The sequence below is a fragment of the Euleptes europaea genome, chromosome 15 (assembly GCF_029931775.1).
Source record: "Euleptes europaea isolate rEulEur1 chromosome 15, rEulEur1.hap1, whole genome shotgun sequence".
Lineage (NCBI taxonomy): Eukaryota > Metazoa > Chordata > Lepidosauria > Squamata > Sphaerodactylidae > Euleptes > Euleptes europaea.
Window position 1 is genome coordinate 26,638,053 of NC_079326.1, and position 26,576 is coordinate 26,664,628.

The following is a 26,576-nucleotide window of genomic DNA, read 5'->3' on the forward strand; positions in this document are numbered from 1 at the left end:
CCCCCTCACCCCTCAGCCTAGCTGGAGGATCCCAGAGAGACACAGGGAGAGAGAAGGAGACTTTCTTCCCCCGCTTTGGCCGTCAGAGGAGAGACCTAAAGCCTCTTAGCGACCCAGCTCCGTCTCCTTCCCCACGACTGTGAACTGCTTGCTGCTGCTTGGCCCTGGCTTGGAGACCCTTCGCCACACGCAGGAGGAGCAGCCAGTACACCAGCCTCTCTCCCCCCCCCATCCCCCTACTCTCCCCTCCTCCCCCTTTATTACCCTTTGTGTGTGTCTCTCCCCTCCACTGCTCCAGGAGAGGAAATAAAAGTGGGGTGCAGCCAAGGTAAGCCTGTCTGTGTGTGTGGGGGGGGAAGGGAGGCTGGGGGAGCAACACTGGGGCGAGCAGATTGGGGGGTGGGGAAGGTGCTTGGGTGTTTCCCCCACCCCACCTCTGAGAATGGGAGCAATTTTGTTCCTGGATTGACAGGGTGGTATGGGTTTAGTTTTGAATTTTAAATATATATATTTTTTGGGGGGGAGGGTTGTTTCTGACTGAAAAAGCCAGCTCTGGGTTTTACCCTCTATGGCATAATTCCCAGTGGGTCGCCGTGTTAGTCTGTCCGCAGGAGTAGAAAAGGGCAAGAGCCCAGTAGCACCTTGAAGACTAACAAAAATATTTTTCTGGTAGGGCGTGTGCTTAAAAGTTTATGGGAGATAATATTAAATGCAGTAGTAGAAAAGGGCAAGAGCCCAGTAGCACCTTAAAGACTAACAAAAATATTTTTGTTGTGGCTCACGAAAGCTCATACCCTGCCAGAAAATATTTTTGTTAGTCTTTAAGGTGCTACTGGGCTCTTGCCCTTTCCTATAATATAGCATAGGTTAAGTCGATTTTTTTTTTTACCACCACCACCCCCAGTTGCTCGTTTGGTAAAAAAAGAAAATATTTCATTCCACGTTCTGTTTTTGGCTTTAGTTTTTTGTGTGTGTGTGCTGATGGTTGGGTTGTGGAACACGAACAAGTATTCCCAAACTGCTCTTTGCCGTTGTTATGAGGGTGTTTTTATTTTAGGATTTTCTGTTGGTTGTCTTGGGAAGTTCTCTGCTACATAGAGAGGCAGGTGCTGCATGAAGAGCTGTTTTAGGGGAAAGCTTTCCTTGGCTATTCACCTCGAAGAGCCCATGTTGTATTATAAAAATATTTTAATATGAAATTGAAACCTCTTAATGGCTTTTTGTTGCCCCTGTTTTTGTGTGTGGTTCGTTTTTCAGTTTATGTAAGCAAACCTTACAGCTGAACTAAAATAATTTTCTGTCTGTCTGGAGGTTAATGTTTGTGAGTCATTGGAGGATCAGGATCTACATGGTTTTATTTGAAGTAGTCATGGTTCTCAATACTCCTCATGATGTCTCATTTATTATGTTTCCTGGGTTTGGCTAAGGACTCTTATCATTTTTGTAGTTGTGCTATTTTAAGCATCAAACTTTCTTATTTAGGGGAGTAATGCTTACATGTGCATAAGGATTAAATTTGTACCTAGTCTTATAATAAATATGTAAATTCTATTTGTTGGAATATTACTTCTTTTTGAAGGAACTTTGGGGGTTTTAGCTTGATAAATTGAGAGTCCAGACAAAACAAAGTTGCAAAAAGTCAAGACACGGCTTGGAAAATAAGTTGGCTATTACAAGTTACTTTTGTATGGCTTGGGCAACTCCTTTGTGAGCTTGCTGTTCTGTGTTTGTGTATTATTCTGAAGCAAGAAGGTATTATGCGGTCAGTTACCAAAGCCTGCAAAGTGTGTTTGAACTGTGATATGTGCACAGATGGCCTGTGCATCTCAATAGGCCCAGAAAATCTGACCATCGTAACATGCAGTTTAATACATGGTGCTGTCTTCACCTAATACTTGAAGTGATCAGTAAGTAATTGGGGCCTTTTTTAAAACTCTGATTTGGGGTCATAAGTTTGTGTGGTTAGATGGAAAAGATTGGTGAATGGTCCTGGCATGCTAACATTTTAGGGAAGACTTGAACTGCACTTCTGAAGAAGTTTGCCTTCACAACTGAAATTGTAAAAGCCAGATGCTTGTTCCTGGCAGAGTTAAAAAAATATGCAAAGTAATATTCTTTTATATATATATGTTAGCCAAAACATATACAAGTTTTGGAATAGCCTGCTTTAAAACATTCTGTTAACGGTAACGTTTTTTGTTTCCCAACTCTGAGGTACTATTCATGTACCCAAAGTACATAGAAAAAGCTCAGCTTGGTTCATGTGTAATCAAACATCACTTTATCTCAAGGGTTATCTGTACACAAATATGACTGGTGAAAGTTATTAATGTGTGGAGGAATTTTGCTTTCATTTTGTTGCTGGCAATAGTTTTCAGGGCAGATTAATAGTGCACATTCAATTAGTTCATTACAAATCTGAGTTTCATCTTTTGAGTATAGCAATCAGCATTTTTTTGGCTTGATTTGTTTTTCATCAACAAGGATCTAATCTTAGCATCTAAAGCTGCAGTCCCTACCATACTTATGTTGAGTTTAATGGAATTTTAGTTCCAAATGAATATATTTGCAATCATGATCTAATGATTGATCCTGTGCGCTCCTACTTGGAAGGAAAGCCACTGAGTTTCACAGGACTTACCTTTGAGTAAATATACATGAGATCAAGTTGCAAGATCACTGTTGCAAACAATCATATATGTTTAATTTGAATCTGCTTTAGATATATTGCTATAAAACACAATAGTAGGCAGGTATAAGGTTTACCTAAGAATATAATAAGATTCCTGCTGATCAAACCAGTGGTCTGAATAATCCAGTGTTCTGTTTCCCACAGCAGCTGGTTAGAGGCCCCAGAAGGTTCACAGCAGAAGCTCCCAGTAACTGACATTCAGTGGTATATTGCCTCTAAACATGGAGGTGCCACTCAGCTATTGTGGGTAATAAATTAATCGGTGCCAGTCTCCGTGCAGTTGTTTAATCCTCTTTTAAAGACGTTTAAGCTGACAACCAGCTCTGCATCCATGGCAGTGAGTTCCACTAGTAAGTAATGTATTCTGTAAAGAAGTACTTTATTTTGTCTGTCCTGAATATACTGTCTATCAATGTCATCATGTGTCCCCAAAGTTTTCATGTTTTGGGTGATCTTCCAAGTTATCTGTCTACTTTTTCATATCATGCTTAATTTTATAAAAGCCCCCCTTTATTTGTGTTTTCTGTAAACGGAAAAAACCAACTGTCTTTAACATTTCCTCGTAGTGAAGGTCCTCGAGAGGATCTGTCCCCTTATTCTGTGATTACTAAATTTTTTCAGAAGCTTCTGGTGAGGGAAGTTGAAAACTACATAAGATTGGTGTGTTATAATTTCCCTTTGTAGAAGCTGTGCTGATTCTTCTTCAGTACTACTTATTCCTTCATATGCTTAGTAATTATGCCTTTGATGATGGTTTCCGCCAATCAGGTATTAGACTTCAGCAGCCTGTAACTTTCTGAATCTCTTCTCCCCCCCACCTCCAAGATTCCTTTTTTAAAACAGGTGTGATGCCTACTACTTTTCAGCTCCAAAGTCAGCTTTCATGTTTGAGTTCTTAAAGAACTCTTGGGTGTATGCTATCCAGACTCAGTGATTTGTTAGTTTTTATTTTGTCAGTTGGCCCTAGAACTAACATCTCTAGCCACCTTTATTTGATGCAGTTCTTCACATGCCCTTCCTGTAAACAGTGGTCCTAGGGTAGGCAACTACTTGATGTCCTCCACAGCAGTCATCAGCATGCACAAAAAATTCATTCTTTGCAATCTTCCTATTTTTTTAAAAAAAATGCTTTCACTCCTAAATTGTCCAATGGTGAACTGCCTCCCTAGCTGTCCTCCTGCTTCTGATATGTTTAAACCAATACTTATTGTTTATTTTTAATGCTTTCAGCAATATGCTCCTCAAATTCTATTTTACTTTTTTTTTTTTTTTTGACCAAAGCCTTTGCAGCTCTTTGTTTTCTTCATTTGGGCCAGACTTCCATATAAAGGAAGCCTTCTTGCCTGTATGGCTTCATTGACTGCGTTGTTTAATTATGCGGACATTCTGATTTGTAATATAGATTCTATCTGAGCTTTGATTGTTGTAGATTTAAATATCCAGCTGTCTTCAAGAGAGAGCCTTATTAATTTAAGCGTTAATTGTAAATTTTTAAGTCAGTGCAATGTACACATGATTAAAATGGTTGGGGGTAAACCTGAATCTAGAACTAGACTGTGTCTGCACACTATTATACATTTGTGTAATGTTTTGTTAATGGAAAGAACATGCTTGTTCAAACTCCTTTGAAGAACAAATCTTCTAGAAAGTCATGAAGAAAGAAGTCTTGGAAGCTAATCGAAGCTTCATTTATGCAGAAAGATGGCTTATCATTAATGTGGTTTAAAGACCTGCTCAGTAGTTGTAATGCTTATGACATTTTGTGTAGTAGCATTTCTCATAGTTGTGGAGCCTGGTGAACATCTAATCACAGCAGCTTGCTTGAATTGGTCCAAAACCCTAGGTGAAGTTCAAGGTTGATCAGCTGAAGACGTACAGTGCAATCCTAAGAAGAGTTACTCCTTACTAAGCCCACTCATTTCAGTGGCCTTAGACTGGAGTAATTTTGCATAAGATAGCACTGTTAGGCTGCAACCCTGTCAATTTAAGAATAAGTCTCAATGAAACCATTGGACTTGATTCCATGTAAAATTGAACAAGTCAGGCTGGTCAACTGATACAAGCAAACAGGTATTAGTCTGTGTAAAGTCCTCTTGAACAAGTTAGCTTCCAAACCATGGAACCAGCAATTGCTTCCAGTATATTTGTTCCTAGAATACTGACATTCGTTATGATGTACTATTAGGAGTTGTTGTTTTTTTTGTATGTGAATAAATTGTTCTTGGATCAGTCTTATGATGAGAGAACTGTTCTGTTCACATGAGCCTACCAAGGCTTCTTGCATATTTAAACTTTTAAGCATCTGTGAATGTTTGGGAATCTTAAAGTTTATTGGAATAAAACTGCTGCTATCATACTGCCCTTGTACAAATCTATGGTTAGACCAAACCTGGAATACCATGTACAGTTCTGGTCACCACACCTAAAAAAGCAAGCAGAGCTTAAGAAGGTGCAAGTCGGACACGCGTGCCGTACGTCCGCCAACACGGGGCTAGAGCAATTACCCTATGAGGATTGGTTAAAACGCTCAGGGCTTTTCTCCTTCTTTCATAATACTAGAATGTGGGGTCATTGGCTGAAGTTGGAGGGTGAGAGATTCAAAACAGATAAAAGGAAGTATTTCTTCATACAATGCATAGTTAAATTGTGGAACTCCCTGCCCCAGGGTGTGGTGATGGCTGCCATCTTGGAAGGCTTTAAGAGGGGAATGGACATGTTCATGGAGGAGAGGGCTATTCATGGCTACTAGTAAAAATGGATACTAGCCATGATCCCTACCTATTCTCTCTTGTATCAGAGGAGCATGCCTGTTATTTTAGGTGCTGTGGAACAGAGGCAGGATGCTGCTGTAGTCGTCTTGTTTGTGGGCTTCCTAGAGGCACCTGGTTGGCCACTGTGTGAACGAACTGCTGGATTTGATGGACCTTGGTCTGATCCAGCATGGCCTTTATTGTGTTATTATGTTCTTATGGCTTTGCAGCATGCCTAATTGCTGGCTGTTGCTATGGATTGTGATCACCAAGCCTAATTCCCTATATCATGGACTACAGTTAACAATTTTTTAAAAGTATATTGTTTCATTATTATTGGAACATGGCTAGCAACCATTGGCAAGTTGTGCTGTTCTCGCTCTGAGGAGGAGGACATTTTGCAACATTGGGTGATTCTCACTGGTTGCTCAGGGAGGCAGGATCAAATTTCTACCTCCTCTCTCCTGAGCTGGAATTGCCCACTCCTCAGTTTGTTTACTGCCTTCTACAGGGAGAGCAGCTACAAAGCAGCTCTCTGCTGCAAATTAGTTTCATTTTTAGTTTAGGAAACTCACTTTGTTCTGTCCTTTTGCTCTTTGCTGCAAATAGCTCTTTACTTAAATTAGGAAACCTACCTTATTCTATTCTTTCTTAAAATTCTTACCTTCATTCCCAATCTCATCTCTGTTCCGGCTTTCGCCCTCTCTCCTCTTAATCTTTTTCTCCTCTGTTGTCTTTCCTTCCCTCTCAGTATTTTTATTCCCACCAAAACAAAATGGTGGATTGGCAGCACTGAAGAGGGATTAACCTCCAAGGGAGACCTGGATGGATCCACTCATTGCCTACCTGCAAAGGAGCGGCAAACCTCCCGCAGCCATTTTCAAGGCAGAATGGAGGAGGAGAGTGGGAGCAAGCTGACTACAGCCACAAGAAAGGGCACTGATGCAGCAACCAGGCAAGGCCCAGCAAATAAATCGCCCTCCAGGCTAACAGCTCAGTCCTATGCAGCCTTGAGAATATTCCTAGCTCTCCAGAGGGCAGCCTGTCCATAGTGCAGAAGTACCTCCACAGGGAGACTTGGTGAGTCAATCACTACAGATTGTTACCCAAGTGTAGTCCTGTCATCGTTTGACCTCTCAAAGGTTTTTGTTTACACAACACAATCCACAGCAACCACTGCAGGTTTTTCTCGGTTCATTTACTGGGATGATCCCTTCACTTTTGGGCCCTGCCTTCTATCTCTCTTCAGTATCCAGGACATTTTCCCAGACATTGGTGACTATAGTAGCTCAGAGGCCTTCAGCCCACTCAGATCCTAGACCTAGAGGATCACGGATAATTTAAAAAAAAGGATCCGTACCATATCAGAAGCTCCAACACTTAGAGGCTCTTATCCTCACCAGGAAGAGTGAGCCCTACCTCAACAAGAGGTAGGCATGTTATTTAGAAAGACTGTCAGGTCAAGTTATGCCCAGCTCTTGGTCCTGACTTTCCGCCAAGGGCTCGTGATGTTATACATCAGGTCGGTTCACGGGGCATCTTTTGCACACCAGACCACTATAACGATATCTCTGAACCTATCCTTAGGGGACTATGACAAGAGGGTCAAGAGATCTCAATTACCACTTCCGTTAAGCAGAGCCTGTTCTGGTGGACCAATCCAACAACCTGACCAAGGGTTAGCAGTACTCTTATTACCCCTTAGTTCAAATCTCTTGGTCATCAGCCCGACTGGGTGGGGGGCCTCCCCTCAGGTAGATCAGTTCAAGATTTGTGGCCTGGCATGGGAGTCTTAGCATCTACATCATGGAACTCAGGGCCATCACTAGAACACTACAGCGGTGCCTCCTTCTGTTTGAGGACAAGCTAACCAACCTGGGGGGAACTAGGCTAGCTTGAGCTCCTCAGTTCTTAGGAGCTAAGCAGGGTTTTTTTTGCCCTGGTTGATTTTTTTTAGTCCGCATCAGAATAGACTTCTCTCTGATCAGTCCACATAAACAATTTAGGAGGACACAGATCTCTTCTTCTGCCAGAGGATCCAAGAAAATACAGACATGGGAACTACTTCCTTTCCCATCCTTATCTAAGATGTCTCAGGTGGTCTCCCCCAAATGTTCCTTCCCGCAGAGTATACACAGGGATGGCCCATTGTACAGGCAGTGTCTAAGCCACTAGATCACAGACAAATGAGTAGTCAATCAATCCTCCAACAGGCAGTGCCCAGACTGGGCCTCCACAGGCGGACCTATCTGAGCTAGACTCTAATCTTTTCTCCTGGTTCCACAAGGGTGGAACAGAATACTCCTTTACCGAGTATTCCATAAGCCCGAGAAAGTTATGACAGGAACAAGCAGTTGCAATATTCTTGTACTTTTATGGACTAGGGGGGACAACAAACAAACATACAAACGATGGTTTTCATTGGGGATAAATTGGTCCACATAAGAACCGTAGAGGCTCTCAGTATGCCAGGATTATTACACATGGTTCACTGGTTCCCCAGATCCAGACCGACCACTACTGACCACCTGGTTATCGAAAGAAGCCAACAGTGACTTGTGGGAGGTAATCTGGGTGCGGCATGTGCTTCTAATTCTAGAAGACCAGCCTCTCAGAGGATATGCTATCCCTCTTGGAGAACATTTGTCCTCTAGTACATGCATAAGCATATGGAACCCTAAATTCTTAGGTAAGGTAGCTACTCGCATTCTGCAGGATGGCGTATGCCAGGATGCCCAGTTCTCTACCTTGTGCAGTCAAGTGACAACCATTGCTGCAATAACTCCTGATATAGCAGGATATAGTAGCCAGAATCTCCCATGTCAAAACCTAATTACACAGGCCAGTTCACCTTCAATATGAAGTTCCCTACTTGGTGACGTTTCTTTGTCCTCTAGGTGTTTTCCAAGGGTTCCTCAAAAACAATGAAGGAAGTCACACTTAAGTAAAGATTCCCTGTGCAAGCACCGGGTCATTCCTGACCCATGGGATGACATCACATCCCGACGTTTACAAGGCAGACTTTGTTTACGGGGTGGTTTGCCAGTGCCTTCCCCAGTCATCTTCCCTTTACCCCCAGCAAGCTGGGTACTCATTTTACCGACCTCAGAAGGATGGAAGGTTGAGTCAACCTTGAGCCGGCTACCTAAAACCAACTTCCGTCAGGATTGAACTGAAGTCGTGAGCAAAGCTTGTACTGCAGCTTACCACTCTGCCGCACGGGGCTCCTTGTAAGTCACACTTAGGTGGCTCCTATTAAGCCAAGTCCCAACACCAGCTATGTCAACCTCTGGGGTACCTGAAACGAGAACCCTATTCCGGGAGGCTCTATAGGTGTGCATTTCTTAAAGACAAGGTGGTACTGTGCTCTGTCCCTACCTTCATCATTAGGGAAAATTTCTCCTTTTATAAACTAATCCATCTTCCTTATTCTGTCCACAACTATAACATGTTAAGGAGAAGATGTGACACATGCTTGACCTGCAGGTTTTATTTGCACTTATATCAGTTGCAGCCAATCCATTAATAGTCCTATGATTCGATCTCTTCTTGGACCATCCCGAATGAAGGGAAAAGGCAAAGTCTCAAGAGTCCATCAGTCATAATCTTGGGCAATGTATCAAACAGGCATTGCTGCGCACTCTACACTTAGCATAGCCCTCCTTTTCCTTAAGCATTCAATAACCAAGCCCTGACAAGGGAGCTACGCTTACAAGAACGCAGTCTCCCATATTACCTTAGTCAGGCAATACTGACTAAGGTAATATGACATTAGGAAGAATTTTCTAACAGAGCAGTTCCTCAGTGGAACAGGCTTCCTTGGGAGGTGGTAAGCTCTCCTTCCTTGGAGGTTTTTAAGAAGAGGTTAGATGGCCATTTGTCAGCAATGCTGATTCTGTGACCTTAGACAGATGATGAGAGGGAAGGCATCTTGGCCATCTTCTGGTCACTGGGGGTGTGGGGGGAGGTAGTTGTTAATGTCCTGCATTGTGCAGGTGGTTGGACTAGATGACCCTGGTGGACCCTTCCAACTCTATAATTCAATGATTCTATGACTACATTACTTCAATGCAGCAGATGCAGCCTTCACACAAAGAGTTCTGCAACGAATGGTGGAAGAAAACTAGTATCCACTCAGTAATGGGACACAGCTGTTGGAGGTCCCAGTGTTGAAAGATGCCCTCCTCAGAACAAGAACGAACCTTAGATTACTTTCCATGAAGGTTTCCTTCTGCTCTGAGGTAAGGAGGGCATCTTGTCTGCCCAAAAATGAATAAGGTGGATATAAAGAAGTCGCTAAAATTTGGCAATATGGTTTCAAAGCTCAGCGTGCAGGCCATGGAACAATCTCAAATCAAGGTTTGAGAATACTTAAACGGAGGACAGCTTAGGTCAATGTAGTGATCCTCTATAGTCCTTCTGTTGTCCTTCACTCTTGTTTCGTGTAACCATTAGCACCTATTCTGTTTTTTGTCTAGTTAGGTATGCCTTCTTGTTCCTTCCTGTCTCATTGTCACTTGGGAAGTCTTCGAACTGAGGAGTGGGCGATTCCAGCCCAGGAGACAGGAAGTCAGAATTTGATCCTGCCTCCCTCAGCAACCAGTGGGAATTACCCAATGTTGCAAGATGCTCTCCTTACCTCAGAGCAAAAGGAATCTTCACAGTAAGTAATCCAAGATTCATTCTTAAGTTTTGAGGTAGTATCGTTTGAACAACATTAAAATTTCTGAAAGCCTTCATATATACACAAACATGGACACCTTGTGTATAATTACAACAGGGGTCCCCAAAGTGGTGTCCATGGGTGCAGTGACACCTCAGCACGAGGATCTTAAACAGTATGTTCACTTTAAAAGGAATTCTGTTACATTCGTGGTTTGATGGGAGCTACAAGCCGTATTTCAGCTTCATCTGATTGCATTGCACCAATGGGCAAGATTTCCTACTGTAAATAAAAATGAAGATAGGGTTGTACCTGTCTTCTTTTAACAGCTTGCCCTTCTGTCACATTTACATCCCTACAGCTCCAAAGCTTGTCACCATAAATGAACATATGCTTACTTCATCCCAGGCCATTTTTCTTCTTACTTGGAGAAAAGAATGTTGTATAGCATTGCCCTTTTAGCCTAGCATCTAGAGCCTCACTTGGTTTTGTCCTGTCCATCTTCCTCCTTGGTGTAGCAAGGGAAATTATCAAGATAGCTTAGTCCCCTCTCTTTTGCAATCAGGGAGCCCTGCTGCCTCCCATGATGGTCCTAGATTGTCCCAAGGTCTCTTGGAACTTCCTTTATTTACATGCCTCTCTCTGGGGACTTTGGTGCCTTGTGATGTCACTTCCAGTGCAGTCTGATCTACTTCCAGTTGCTCTAGGAGTGGTTCTTTTAACCCACTGGGACCACCTAGTGGCCACACCTGCCATCACCCTGTTTATATCTTCTGGTATTCTGGGAACATTTCTGTTTGTCTCAACTGGTATTATTGATTAATTGTTAAATCAACTGTTTTTTTCATTCATGCTTGATTACATCCCCCTCCAAAAAAAAACCTGTTTACACTATGACATTAATTTTTAAAATTTGTTTTTTCGTTGTATGGAATGGACCTGTTGTGTCTGTTGAAATCAGTGCTAAGGCATTTAGGCATACTGCAGACCTCGACAAATTATATTTAGGAGCCATCCCAAAACCCTAGGAGCCAGACTTTTCCCCCCCAGCCTTCAGGATTTCATTTTTAATGGCCACGTTTTCTAACTATTTCTGCCACAAAACTGAATTCTAACTGCTTTTCGCAATTCCTTGTAATTTTATTAAAGTTGTGACAAAAGTGTTGTAGTATATAAATATAAGGGAAATCTGATTGTCACCACCACAAAAAATATTAAGTAGGGCCCAGGGGTTAACTTGCAGATATGCCCAAGATGTCAATTATGGCATTTTTCAGTACTCTTGCTTCCACCTGCCTTTTCACAGTGTGAATATGTGTTCCATCACCAGATGGGGGCAGATCTTTCCAAAGCTTGCAGAGTCCTTTCAGTTGTGCCTGGGAAGGGGACTACATAATAGCTGTCAGGAGCAGTGGCGGCCAAACTTAAGCGGCAAAGTGTTTTTAAAACGCAAGCCCTTACAGTTTCTTATGGTTGCTTAGCTTGGCTGCTTCTACTTCCTGTAGCTCTGTCCTTTCTGACTGTAATTGGAAGAGAGTCTAGGTTAGCTTGGGCAAGCTCTGCCCCATCCTCATTATTTGTGATGGGGTGGAGCTTTCTTAAGCTAGCAGAGTCCCTTCTCCAATTACTGTTAGCAAGTGGGAGTGGGCAGTTGCTGTTGGAATCAGCAGCAGCCATCAAGTTAAGAAACAATAAGAAATGTAAGAATTTATGCTTGTTGTAAATATTAGGCACCATAATGTCCATAAGAAATGAGCAAAGGACATTCCAAAACTGGGAATTCTTCTTCTGGAACAGGAAGCAGAATGTTTAAATTCAATTTTACCTAATTTTTTTTACTCCCATCCTTTTCCTGCCTCAGTCAGGAAGCAGGTAAGGACAGCTCAGATTAAGCAGCAGCAACAACAACAAAGCAGTGACCCTTCCTAGATCTTTCATATTTCTAATTATTCTTTTATCTCCTCCTTAGTCTGGAAGCTTTTTGTGGTAGCAGAAACATGGGACTGTGGAAAGGAATAGAGATGTGAAGCGCCTCCCCCTGAACAATTTGGGAAAAATGTTTCCCTGTCTTCCTATGGGGAAAAAATGGAAATTTGGGGGAGCTCTGGAAAAGAAACTCCTGCAAAATATTTACCTGTGGGGGTGAATGAGATAAACATACAAAATAAATGAATTGCTTACACCTTCTGTGGCAGTCATCATTTTGCTAATACCACCACGGACCCAGTACAGCAGTAAGACATTCCAATCTACCTGGGCTAGCTTTTGAAGAGATGCACCAGCCCCACATGGACCTTCCCAAGGAGACAATTCCCCACCAGTTTAACAGTGGATCAAAACAGCACTTCCTTCTGGAGCTTCATCCTGCCTCCAGTAGGATCAGCGGTCACTAACCGAGCCACCCTAAGCAGAGTTATATCTTTCTCAATGGTCTTAGAAGGGTGTAACTCTGCTTAGGATGGCACCATTAGTCCTTCATTTCAGCAATCTGTGTCCATTGGCAAGCTGCAACACTTAGTAAAAATTCATTGTCTAACTTTAGCAAGTGTGTCATAGTGCCTTCATCAGATACAACCCCTGACCTATTCCCAATAAGGTATAACAGCTCTTCTAGTTTTTGCTGGGTCTTTGACTTCTTCAGTTCAGCCTATGAAGTTAAAGGTAGATGTAATACTTGGAGAATAAAAGTCTGTTCTGTCTGGAGCTCTAATGCTTCAGGAGCCTTGGGGAAGGGGCTATTCTTTTACATAAGAAATTGTATGACTGCCATCAGGGCAAATCCTCATTGCATAACTTACAAAATTGACTCTTGGTCATTGGCTGGCCTTCATTGCTCATTGAGTCCTTTAGAATCTTTGGTCTCCTAAACCTCAATTGGATTAAGAATTCAGTTCATCTTCTCTTTTTATGGCCTGTATAGAAATTTGTCGTATGTATCTGTGATTATGGTTTTCTTAAGAGAAATTGAATCAGAAAAAGTTTCTGTGTTCTAAACATATAATCTAATCTAGTATGTTTGGTTTGACTTAGATCGAGTAACCCAAACGTTTAAAATTGTCTCAATATTAGCTAACACTTTAATTGAAATATTTCGTTAGGAAAAATGCCATTTTGAGATTAATATTCCTCCAACATGAGATAAAGGGCTAATCAATGATGTCTAATAATAAAAATGAATTGGAAAATTTGAATCTAGTGCCCTAAATAGAGTACGTTTGTTTTGACTTACCGTATTTTTCGCTCCATAAGCCACACCTGACCATAAGATGCCCCCCCCCAGCTGGCCATCGGATCGGGGAACGCCGGCTGGCGCCATCACGACGTGCCCAGCAGGCTCTGTGTGGGCCCGCCCGCCTCCCAGCTGGCCGTTGGGGCGGGGAACACTGGCTCACGCCCTCCCGACGCGCCCAGCTCTGTGCGCCCCACCCGCCTCCCAGCGCGCCGTCTTTACGTGCCCAGCTCTGTGTGCCCCGCCCGCCTCCCAGCGCGCCGTCCCGACGCGCCCAGCTCTGTGTGCCCCGCCCGCCTCCCAGCGCGCCGTCCCGACGCACCCAGCTCTGTGCGCCCCGCCCGCCTCCCAGCTGGCCGTCAGGGCGGGGAACGCCGGCTCGCGTCGTTCCAGCGCGCCCAGCCGGCTCTGTGCACCCCGCCCACCTCCCAGCTGGCCATCAGGGCGGGGAACGCCCGCTCGTGTCGTTCCGGCTCTGGGAGTCCCGGATGGACCGGGCTAGGGTCCAGAAGACGCACATTCACTCCATAAGACCCACAGACATTCCCCCTCACTTTTGAGGAGGAAAAAAGTGTGTCTTATGGAGAGAAAAATATGGTATATTCAGTAAATCATCCTGAAAAAGTACTCCATGTTAATCGTGTGCCCAAACAGTGATAAGTACGTGAATTGAAATATTTTATTATGTAAAATAAATAAAATATGGCTTAAATTATATTCAGACTAAAGCTTTATCTGGAAATTATTTTTAATGAAATAATACTTTTAAAAACTGGAAAAAATACAGAATTTACTCCCCTTACATGGTTCAGTTTTAAGAAAAACAACTCAGAGGCACTGAAAACTTTTGACACTGATTTTAGCACGCACTAGGCTAGTGGCTATGCGTGATATGCAGTGGCTGTGGCTATATACCTGTCTGTTCCAACAGAATTTAACTTTCTTCCACAGAGGTGACTTGGCCACCTCAGTTTCATTGTGACTTGCATTCCTTATTAGTTCCGTATCAGATGGATGATTACTGTATTCCTTCCAGGGTATGAGAAGAAAAATATAAACAATACGTTAAGCTTTAGTTTGGCTGTGCAGGTAAAATCAAAACCAGTTGAGAATTCATAACTTGATTTTATGTTTGTATATGTGGTTTTATTCCCCCTTTCCCTCTGCATTTATAAATCCATGAAACATTTTTTCCTCCATACAATTCCTCTGGGTAATCACCTGAAAAATATTACTTACCACTTCAAAACTGCCAGGCTTGCATAGTAATGTATTGACAATGGTATCCATTCATTATTAATGTTCTGAAACAATGAGTCTTTAGAAACAGAAAGTTTTCCTTAGAAAATAAAGCACTAGGAAAATCTTCTACCCCATATCTCTCATCCATAGCCAAAACATGGGAGACATTGTCATAACTGGGGAATTTCCTTTCTGGATATTATCACAGGGACATTCTGTTCCAGCTTTTCCAACTCCATCTGTGTTAATTTCCTTGGTAGGTTCCTTGTTCTTCATCTTGTTGCCTTTTTCTATTTATTCTTTTTTCCTGTTAAAAGTTCTTTGTTCTAAGACCTTTGCTGTTCTAGATTGGTAAATTAACTCACTGGTCAGCTGGACCAGCATACTACTCTATAGGTAGTTGTTGTTAGTTTTAATTTCTTTATTGCCTACAAAAACTTGGAGCTGCAGATAAAACAAAATAAAAGACTTCAGATTTCAGGCTTGTAGTCTAAGACAAGATTTGCAAGGGAAGGGGATGGTGGAGATGCAAGATGGGTTAGAAAATGATGGAGTTAAGAGGTATGTTTTGATCAGGTGTTTAAATACATGAGGTGAAGATGGTATGAAGATGCAAGGAGCCAAAGAGCACCATGGGTGAGAGCAGCAAGGGAGATACAGTGCAGTTAATGAATGGAGTGTTTTGTTTTGGCTTTCTGAGGTGGGGGCAGGGGAGCATAGAAGAGGCCTGAAGGCGAAGTATGGGAAGAATGAGTGGATAAATGGGAGCAAGAGGATGAAGAGGTGTTTTTTTTTAATTGATGAGTTAGAGTACCAAAGGAATGAGAGAGCCAGTGCAGAGAATGGAAAAGAGAAGCATCATCATAACAGTGAGTGGAATATATGATGTCGCTTGTAGATTTCAAGGCAGGGCAGAATGGTTTTAGCAGAGGCAAGAAAATTTGAGTGCAAATGTTGAAATAGGCTCTATAAATTCTGTGTCGAGGAGGGGCTGTGCCTCAGTGACAGAGCCTCTGCTTTGCGCTCACAAGGTCCCAGGCTTAATCCCTGGTATCGCCAGTAAAAAGAACCAAGCAGTAGGTGATATGAAAGATCTCTGCCTGAGACTTCAGAGAATCACTACCGGTCTGAGTTGACAATACTGAACTTGATGAGGACAAATGGTCTGATTCAGTATAAGGCAGCTACATGTGTGCTCACATGTGACATTAAAATAATCATTTTGCAGAATCAATTTAGATAAAAAGGGATTAAGAACAGCCTTGGTGGGCAAGACCAAAGGGAAACATGATGCTGGACTAGACGACAATACAGCTTGGCTAGATGCTTCTGGAAGCTGGCGGATAGGGCATGACATTTATGGGCATCCATCCCCTGTTCTTTGTCCTCAGAATCTTGCTTGTGGGCTTCATAGAGGCACCTGGTTGGCCACTATATGAACAGACTGCTGGACATGATGGGCCTTGGTCTGATCCAGCACAGTTTTTCTCATGTTCTTAAGTTCATTCACAGTGTCATGCTCTTCCAGAGGTTTCTGTAAAATTATTTTGGGCAGTTTTTCTGTCTAGAAGATGTTATCACAGATGCTTGGTTTTGCAGTTCTCAAAACTGTGAATTTGTGTCTGCAGAGATAACACACCTCTTCTCCACAGCAAAAATGTTATAAAATAAACATACCGAGTTGAGAAAAAGACCTTAATCCCATTGTTCCTTTGCAAATCTGTGTACACAGAATCAATCCCTTACTTCTTTTAAGTGCTAATTTTCAAGAAGTTCAATGAACAGAAGATTGTTTGGAGTAGAATAGGTCTGCACAAGGAGCTAACTGTGAGGAGTTAAGAGCAAGCAGTAAAAATGAAAGTGAAACCTTTTGAGCAGAATATTCCACAAGTCTTGGATTCTTTGTATGTATAGCCTGAGATTTATCATGTTATTCTCTCCCTGGAGGAGAAAATCTATAATGGCAGCAGGCAGTGAAAGAGACCCAGTTTGGGGACATTTTAATGGTAGGGTAAGGTAGGGTTGCCAACCTCCAGGTACTGGCTGGAGATCTCCTGCTATTACAACTGATCTCCAGCTAGAGATCAGTTCCCCTGGAGAAAATGGCCACTTTGGCAATTGGACTCTATGGCATCCAAGTCCCTCCCCTCCTCAAACCCTGTCCTCCTCAGGTTCTGCCCCCAAAACCTCCTGCCGGTGGCGAAGAGTGACTTGGCAGCCCTACAGGCATGTGTGCATAATGCAAACACTGCAACAAAGAAATCCAAGGCCTGGTGGCATGAATGAAACGGGAAATAGTTGACCTCGCAATAATTTAATAATTATCTATGTATTTCTAATTGTATAACAAATTAGTAATTTTTAATATAACTGTAAAACTAATCTGAAAAGTTATTATTCTAAAAATGAAACCTTCATCTGGTAGTAAATATTAAGATTATACCAGCAAGAATGCGTCTTTACATTAGATCAGTGCAACATCAAGGAAGGCTTTGGCTTCTGTACCTTGCTTGTTGGCTCTCTGGGGCAGCCTTTAATGTGTGAAACGGAATGCTGGGTTCTTCTCATGTACCCAGTTCGGCTTCTCTTGACTTGATACCTGGTGTACTGCCCAAAATTAATCTCCAGTTTTGCTAATGTAAACTTTAAATTTTTCTTTGATTCCTTGCAAGGAAGGGAGAATAAGCAATGTGTCCCTTGCTAGAAACAGAACTAAATCTCTGCTGTCTATATTTTCAAAAGCAGGCCTTGACAAATTTTCTTCAGCTTCATGAGCTACCCCAAAAATTTAGGAGCTAGATTTTTTTCAGCCTTCAGGGGTTTGTATTTTAAAGATCATACTTTCTAATGATTGCTACCACAAAATCCTAAACTCTTCACAAATCCTTGTCATTTTTTAAAGCTATAAAAAAGACTTGTAGTGTATAAATAATTATGGGGTAACCCTAGTTGTCATCAAAACAAAAAGCTAACCTCTATCTTACATCGAAATAAGTGTTGTACTTCTACTGATAATCACCAAGAGGCACTTACAATAAATGACGGCTGAAAATACTAGGCAACACAATGAAATATCAAGGTGCCATGGCTCCCTGGCGCCTGGGATTTATCGAGCCCTATTCTAAAGAATATCTGCCATGCTTCTCTATTCCTGCAGCTTTGGTTGTTTTTGCACCAAGCATGACCTAATCTAATTCGGTCTGAATAATACCTCCCTCATTCCAGTTAAGACTATTTTTAGACTAGAGCTTTGTCATCGTGCCTAAAATCTCTCCCTCCTCGTTTTATTTTGTTTTGTGCTTAACATCCAGTTGGATAAAGTTTTGAACTTTTGGCTTTATAGCTTTTGAGTTGGTCCTAATGAGAGGTATTACCCTGCTGTGACTTTTCATGTTGCTACTTATAAAGTGCTAGGATTTTTTAAAAAGAAAAAAAATCCCTGCAGCTAACGTTTTTGGTGACATTTTGCGTAACTTCACCAGATACATGTCCACCTAAATATCCATACTTGTCTCCTTTGAAATATTAGCACATACAAAATATAAACTATAGCTGTTTTTAAATTAAACAATTGTTAAGCAGTCCAAATCTTTATTTTCGTTGGATTCTTTGCTAAGTTTGCCTTAAAGTTATGGTGGATTAATTATGCTTGAAGTACATGGAGTACTTTATCAGTGTTTGTTCGTATTCTATGGAGGCACACATTGGGGACTGCGCAGGCCTACCTCGGGGAGGATTCTTTCTAGCTTCTTAAGAGGAGGTAGGGGCGTTGAGCCCAACGCGCATGCGTTCACTTTCCCCACCTGGAAACTGTGCTGCTGTGGGACAACCCCTTTGCCTCAAATTTTCTCTGCCGCTGAGTGAGAGGTTCATTCTTCGCTTCACTCCTCATCGTCATGACGCCTTCCGTTTATTTTCATGAGTTTTCTCTGTTTTCGTGTCCTTTTCTTCACCACAGTGGCACAGAAAGGACTGTTTAAAAAGTGTCTCCAATGTGGGACAAAAATGACTCAAACGGATGAGCTGTGCCTCATCTGTCTCTGCTAATCCCACAATGTTGCTGATTGCTGCCAATTGCCAGCAGTTTACTCCTAAGGCTCACTCCAATAGAGCCTCACACTTGACAGCAGTTCTCTATGAGCGTGCTCTTTTGTGTTCTGTATTGCCAGCCTCAAAGTCATTGACTGCGTGGGAACAAGGGTCCAGGTTGGCATCGGTCGGTTCCTTTCAGTCGGATCAGACTCCTGGAATGCATAAACATCGCTTGCATCCATTGGATTTGAAGAATAAGAAGCGCAGTACTTCCGAACCACCTGCCAAAAAGGCAAGGGTTAAGTCGAAACACTCAGAGAAGTGAGCTGATCAGCACTGGATCCTCAGATCACACAGGTTCAGGGTCGCGTTGTATCAGTTCCACAACTAATTTCCCCATTTTTGGGGTGAAATTAGGCACCTCGGCTTATACTCGGGGCGGCTTATACCCGAGTATATACTTTCTTTCTGCAGTGTTAGAGCAGCAGCTAGGAATTCATTTATGTGTTTGCTGCATTTCAAAGCTGCTTACAGGCATGAAAAATCCAATTTAAACTAAATTTCAATGAAATGTTTCTTGGGAAGGTTCTCAACTCCTCAGGATCAAGTCACAGTAGATGAGCACCTTAGCAGTTTTCTGCCATCCTTCCAATATAGATACCATAGTTGAAATCTGGAAGGGGACTGCTTTCAGCTGGAACCACATCTACTTGGCCATGCTAGAAGAGTTCCTAGCAGATTCCTTCCCCCGACTTTGGAAGAAAAAGTAAAAGGATGTATACAACAGTAGTAAGACATCTTCCTATCTATATGTTGTGAGAACTGGTGTAGTATTGATATAATTGCTTCCAGACTTAACAGGGGGTAGGAAAAAATGCGTTTAGATGAACTTTGGAGGGTTGGGCAGATTAGCCCCAGAAATGTCCTTTCTTTTTTGTGGAAATTTAACCATGTCTAAAGATTCGTTACTTCATAAAACTAATAACAATGGATGCCATTGCCAATATAATCTTAAGCAAGCTTGGTAGTTTCAGAGTTGTAATTTTTTTCAGGTTATTATCCTGAGGAATTCTGTGAAAGCGAACATTGATGTTTTGTCAACTGGTAAAGGAGAATAGCCTATCAAACTGCAACTACATAAATTAATCCAATTTTTTAAAAAATCAAATCCTGAATTCACCTGATTGGTTGTGCAGATCAAATCAAAACCAAAATTCTTATTTGCATGTCTTACATTCTGGAAGGACTGTTCTGTAATCACCCATTGGATGTAGAACTTACCCAGTTATACAAGTGATGCTGTGGAAAGTCTCAGTGAAACAGATGTGCCACAGGGAGCAACCCAAGTATTTGCAAAAATGCAGTGAGACTGTATAAAAGAAACCAGATTTATACAGCCAAAAAATCTCAGAACCTAACTTTACTTAACATTTTTTACTTTATCAAGAATCACAAAACTAAGATCTAAGAGTACTTGTTCAATAATAGATTGTAATGGCAGAATTAGCTGAGGTTTCTTTGCATCCGTTTCAAGATTCCTTGAGACACGTGCTCTTTTTGAAGTAAAAAATTAAATCTGTGGACAGTTGTTTATCATATTACTTAATTTTTCACACAAAGGCTAGGGTCCAGAGAATCACACCACTACACCTCCGGATGATTTTGAGTTGGTCTCTTGAATACCAGATCCCCTGCTGGCAAAATGGCAAACAGTTTTTAAACTAGAGAAACTTTCAACAGCAGTTTAGCATGTAGTGTAGGATTCTACTATTCAAAGAAAAATGTTTAAAATTCCATTTGTTTGTGCCCCAAGAACTTACAAGTATCTGAAGTCATGCTTCAGGGTCCTGGGTAAAATACTTACCCATATTATAAGCTACTGTTTCCCACAGCCCCTCATACCAACCCTCTTTACTCCCCCCCCCATTCTTCCACTGTGCAGTTCACCATTGTCTTTCTTGTACATGGTAAATAATATCTTCAAGATGAACAGTGACAAAATTCACCGCTTAAGCTATCCACTGCTGCATAGGTATGTGTGCGGACAGCTGGCATGGAAAATTTCTTGGCAGCCTTCCCCTGTAGCAATGAGTAATCTGCCAAAAAGTTTTCATACAGAGTAAAATAAAGTATGTAAATTAAGTAAATATTCTGATTTTTATTACATATGTAAGCAGCTGGAATTTCTGCATACAGGTTTTTAAATCAGCTTGTAGTTGGTATGAATGCTAATAAATTTATCTTGTTTGAGATTATTGAAAGCTGTGACTAGTAAAAGAATTTGAGTCAGGTCAGAGGAAAAATTAAGCTCTACATCTTTAAAGCAGTAAAATTCTGAATGACTCGGCTATTTAAGTAGAACTACTTTTTGCTTGAAGTAAAATCACAACTTCCGAGTTTGAGTTTTTATTTAAGAAGTGGATCCCTAGATGGCAAATCTAGAACAGCTATTGACAACCTTTGCAATAAATTTTCCTGGATATCATGGTCACATTTGTATAGTTTGGGTAAAGAGCTTGCATTAATGTTGCAGTGTGTTATTGCCAAGGGAATGTGCTGAGCTAGCTTGGAAAAGAGCAGGGAAGGGGGAAATGGTGAAATGTTAAAAAGCAATTATGAATGTCTCATATCAGTTTTGCCTCAGTTTTTTCCCTGAAGAAGAGAATAGGCCCATCCTAGAGATGGTAGCAGCCAAGGTGTGGTGTGCGGACTGTTGGTTGACAAGGACAGAGTGAGGTCTAACCAGAGCAAAGTAAAGTGATACCATCATTTCACGTGATCTAGATACTATACTTCTGTTGATACAGCCCAAGATCACATTTGCCTTTTTAGCTACCACATCACACTGCTGACTCACGTTCAGTGTTTGTTCTACTAAGACCCCAAGATCCTTTTTGCACACACTACTGCTAAGATAAGTCTCCCCATCCTATAATTATGCATTTGATTTTTCCTGTCTAAATGCAGAGTTTTACATTTATCTCTGTTGAAATGCATTTTATTAGTTTTAACCCAATTCTCCAGCCTGTCAAGATCAATCTGGCTATCAGAGGCTGCCTGACAACAGATTCAGACTCTGACGGAGACCAGATCCAGGGACAGAGTCCTCCTTCCCCACCCACACTGACAGAGAAAACAGCTGATGACGATGTATTGCCAAGACATACCTTAAAGTCACCGGCTACAGAGCAGCCTAAAGAAGACCAGACGCCGGCCGACCCAGGAACATCAAGGAAGCTGCCCAGGGGGCCGGGAGACCATGAGGAACAGATGTCTCCTGGGACTCGTCGAAGGAAAATGGGCCAGGTCCTGGCAGAACAACGCCGGCGTTCAGCCAGGTTGGAACAACAAAGAAGGAACCGGGACAGCCATGAAGATAGTGAGTGAGTCTTTACAGAAGCTGCCTCCCCCAGACAGCTGCAAGTATTTAGGAGGGCTGAGTCAGCAGAAGCTGTGGAAGCAAGGCTTGGCGAACCTGCGGCACTCCACTCTGGCTGACGCTGTATCGACTCGGACTGCTTTCTCGACCCTGAATTCTTCTGGACTCCCTGCCTGACCTTGGACCGGCCCGACCTTGACTCTGCCTTTCGCTCTGACTGATTGCCTTTCACCCTGACTGACCTTGGACTGTTACTGGACTGTGTTATTACTCCCATTCCCAATTAATACAGCTGCCAGCTGTAGAAGCCTCGGCTTCAGAAACCCCAGCCTGTTGCCCTGCCTGCTGCAGGCCTCTTCAGAGCACCGTGCTGCTACAGGAGCACCCCGCCCTAGTGGGCCAGCACACTGGCTCTGTCTTCTACCATATTTGCTACCCCTCTCAATTTAGTATAATCTGCAAATGTAATAAACATCCTCTCTATTCCTTCATCCAAATCATGTATAAAGATGTTGAAAACACAGGGCCCAGGATAGATCCATGAGGCACTCCACTAGTCACTCCTCTCCAAGTGGATGAGGAACCATTAACAAGCACTCTTTGGGTGCGATGTGTCAACCAGTTACAGATCCACCTAACAGTGATAGGTTCTTGCACCATGCCCATTTAGAAACTGTTATTCAAGGGCTCAGGTGTGCAACAGCAAGAAGGCAGGAGAGATCCCTTCCACTCAGACCTGTTCAATTAATTGAGCCATTTGGCAGGGGGGTCACTCATTGTGAACATGGAGAGTTCATTTATTCTTATTGGCTTGTATTTAACTGCACACCTAAGGAAACTTAAGAAAAATTGTCTCTTTGGGAGTGGGGTGATTGCTGTCAGTGCCCTCTTCCCACTTCAATGCTGCTCCTGTCTGCCGAGTTCCAGGAACAAAATTGATCGGGGGATTCAGTGGAATATAGTGAGATGGGAAGTGGGAAAGTCTTGTTCTGCGGTCCACTCTACAAGCCCTTAATTCCAAAATACCATGCTGGTTGATACAGAATGGAATATATATGAAATATTGTACAGTTTACGGACTTTTTATTTCAAGAAAAGTGGAGTTTTAAATTGCCCTGTGGGCTTGTGAAATAATGCTCCAAAGGAATGAGTAGAACTGAGGATCAAAACGCAAAGGTAATATGTAATTGAGGAGCTGTAGAGAGGTTAGCCTTTGCTATTTTCCTAATGAAAGTTGTTTTCCAAATGAACATTGTTTAATCCGGGAAGGCTGTGCACAAAACAATCAAGTCATATCATCAGAGGCTCTTGGCATGATCAGTGCTCTGTACAAACTCCACACTCAAATAGTTGTGAATTTAACCAGTACCAGATTGTAGACATCCAAATGTGCTTCATTGAAAAACTTAATCTGCTACCTCAGAGTTTAATTTGATACTTGATGCTAGTTGACGGACTTGAAAATAATCTTCTGAAATATTTCCTGTAGGTGGAATCCAAATGGTTGTATTTGGTGCTCCTACAAGAATCTTCAGGTTATCATTCCCATCAGAAAATCACTACTGAAGATGACTCATTCTGTACAGGGCCTTTTAAAGTGGCACAAGGAGCTGCAGCTGGAAGGGGAAATTGCCAAAACATGCAGAAGCACCTTAGGTGTGCTCACTAGGTTCTTGAAGTGACATTCAGTTTTGCTGTTTAATCCTACTTTTCAAAGACTTCTGTTTAACTCAAAGTTTTATCAGATTTATTGAAAATAACCTTCACTTGAAACACAGTGTGTTCCTCAAAAATATGAAATGGGATAAAAAAAATACTCATCTTAGAAAAGGTTAGACTTGTTTATAGCCAGGCAGTGTTTCAAAGTATTCCATGTCAGATTTTGTCATATGCAAGTTCTGGCTGAAGGTTTACTTAGCCATTTTAGAAACTGTAATCTAGTTAACGGGTTTGTTTATAGTTCTTTCTGTTCTGCTGTTGGTATTAGCATGCAGGACAAAGCCAGACATCTGTTTATAACATTCATGCTTCAATTAAAGCTGCAGTACTTAATTTATGAAATAGAAAAGAAGTTGGTGCCAGTAATTTCCCAAAAAATGGTGGAAGAGATGTGTTCTACCCCATATGAGCTGCTTCTTCCACATAGTTTTATGAAAACTATTATCTTGAGTTCTTTGCATATTTTTCTCTTAAAACTAGGAATCAAATAGTTTGCATAACACTTCTTGGCAATTGTTTTTTGTACTTATAAAAGAGTGTTTCCTCTTGGGTGAAGGAGCCTTGCATATACAACAGTTGGAGCGTGTATCCTTATAGCAGGTGTTCAAACGTTTTAGCTTGGTCCTTCTCGCTCTGAGGAGGAGGGCATCTTGAAACTTGGGTGATTCCCACTGGTTGCTTAGGAAGGCAGGAACCAGTCTTCAACTTCCAGTCTCCTGGGAGAGAATTGCCCACTCCTCCTCAGTTAGTTTCCTGCCTAGCAAAGGAAGAGGAATAGCGAAGGAGCGGCAAAGCCGCTCTCTGCTGCAATTAGCTTCTTTTTTAGTTTAGGAAACCCACCAGCAGAGCGGGGGTAAGCTGATCGTGGCTAAAAAATAGAGAAGAGGCACCAAAGAAAGGTGCGAAAATGGCTCCTTTGAGGCTCCCAGGCTATTGACTTGGTCCTTTGTGGCCTCAAGGTTATGCCTAGATCCCCCGAAGACATCCCATTGGCACTGATGGCTCCAGCTGAGTTTACATCAAGGGGTAATAATGTACCATACACCCTCTGGCAGCAGCTGCAGGGGGCAACCAGCCTTACAGGCGGAGATTGTAAAAAATGCCTTAAGGAGGGGTGACCGTTTCTTCAAATATCTTGCCCCTCCCAATATTTTACAGGATCGCAGATTTCTCCAGGCTCCCCTCAGCAAGGACCTCTGCCCAGGAAAGCCTAGGGATGGGGCCACAAGTCTACCAAATGGAGTCCCATAGACAATGATCCATTCAGATGGCTAGGAAAGTCCTCCTCGAGCACCTACCCCAACCACATAGAGCAGGATGCTTCCTCTCCTCATGCCTCTGATGATGAGGAATGGGAGGAAGGAGAGTTCTTTTCTGAAGACAGCCAACCAGCACTTGGGGCACAACTAACCTTGCTGGACAAGGCCATTACGGCATTGAGCTTGTCAGAGGAACCTGGCTCAGTAGAGGAGTCACAGGGCAAGAGCTCTTGGCCAATGGCTCTGAGGAATTGTTCCCAGACACGCAGCCTCTGTTAAAAACAGTGCCGTTCTCAGAATCCTTGTCACTGGTCAAAGCCAAATGGGGAATAAACCCAGGCAGACAGTCTTCTGCTTCCACCGAAAGGTTTTATAACTTGCCCCCCCCCCATTCTGTGGATAGGCCCCAGGTACCCTGGGTGGATACCCCCATAATGCTGTAACATCATTCCAGTCTTCTGACTTACTCTCAGAAGATTTGGGCTCAATCAAGATCCCTTGGATAGGAAGGCAGAGTTAACCTCCAAGGAGGCACGTGAGGCTTCAGCCCTTGCCATCAAGGTAGCAGTGATCTCAGCCCTCATCTCTGGAGCTGCGATACCTGGGCCCACAAGCTAAATTTATTAATCCCAGGGGGCAACTGCAGGGCCTTAGAAGGGCAAATCATGTACTCTGAGTGGTCACCTTCTTGCCGATGCATTCCTTGACATCATGACCTTGGTGGCCCACTCTACGGCAACAGAATCCACCACCAGATGGGCATCATGGCTCAGGAGATGGCAGGCCATAGTTATGACCTACCCTTTCCAGGGAGGTAGACAACCAAGGACAGAAGAGGGCCATGTCCAACGTGTGTAGAGAGGCCAGGGACTTCACCCCCAGTATCTCCCCTTGTACAGGATCCTTGTGTATTTTTTTGTTGATGGTGCAATTATAGGTATCAGTTCTGTATTCCATGCTTGTGTTAGCCTTGTCAGGCTGTCCTAAGAGTAGTTATTTAAGTATCTTGCCTTTGTTTATTATTATTTATTAAAATACTTTCTAAACTGCCTTTGTTCCTCCAAGGTGAGCTGAGCATGGGGTTACGTAAAACAGTCTAGCCAAATATCAGGCAACTATATAGAGCATTTGCATAGTCGATGTGAAACATCATGGGATGATGCAGCTTGACCTTCTACAAGAGGTTTCAGAACTATTGCCAAAAAAGCCTTGGAATGGGCTGTCATAGTCCTTAATCCTCCTGTGAGAAGAGATAGGGTAAAGGAGTTAGCACATTGAGCAGAATAAGCACAGATGCTCACATAGGAAGAGACAGTCCTTCAGATGTGTGTAGGGTTGCTAGGTTGCCAGGTCCCCCCCCCCAATCAGCGGGAGCTTTTAGGGGGTGGGGCTGGGGCGGCTGCATGTGCGCACTGGTGCACTTACGGTTTCTCTTCTAGAAGCCCCACTTTGCCACAGCAGATTTAACACATTTTAACAAATTTTGGGGGGTTGAGTACAAAAGCAGCCGTGGTGATGCGGCGCTTCCGGAAGTAAAACCGGAAGTGCTGTCATCATATGCGCACACCTGCACACCTACGCAGCCAGGGCTCCGGAGCAGCTGGGTGGATT

General features: G+C 42.6%; 1 long non-coding RNA gene across 1 annotated transcript in view; it reads left to right on the forward strand.

Annotated features, from left to right (window-relative positions):
* The first annotated feature begins 223 nt into the window (after window positions 1-223).
* Window positions 224-26,576, forward strand: part of LOC130488031 (uncharacterized) — a 96,741-nt gene continuing 70,388 nt past the window's right edge. Inside the window, exon 1 of the long non-coding RNA XR_008933804.1 lies at window positions 224-328. This is a non-coding gene — a long non-coding RNA (uncharacterized LOC130488031). The remainder of the gene's footprint in view (window positions 329-26,576) is intronic.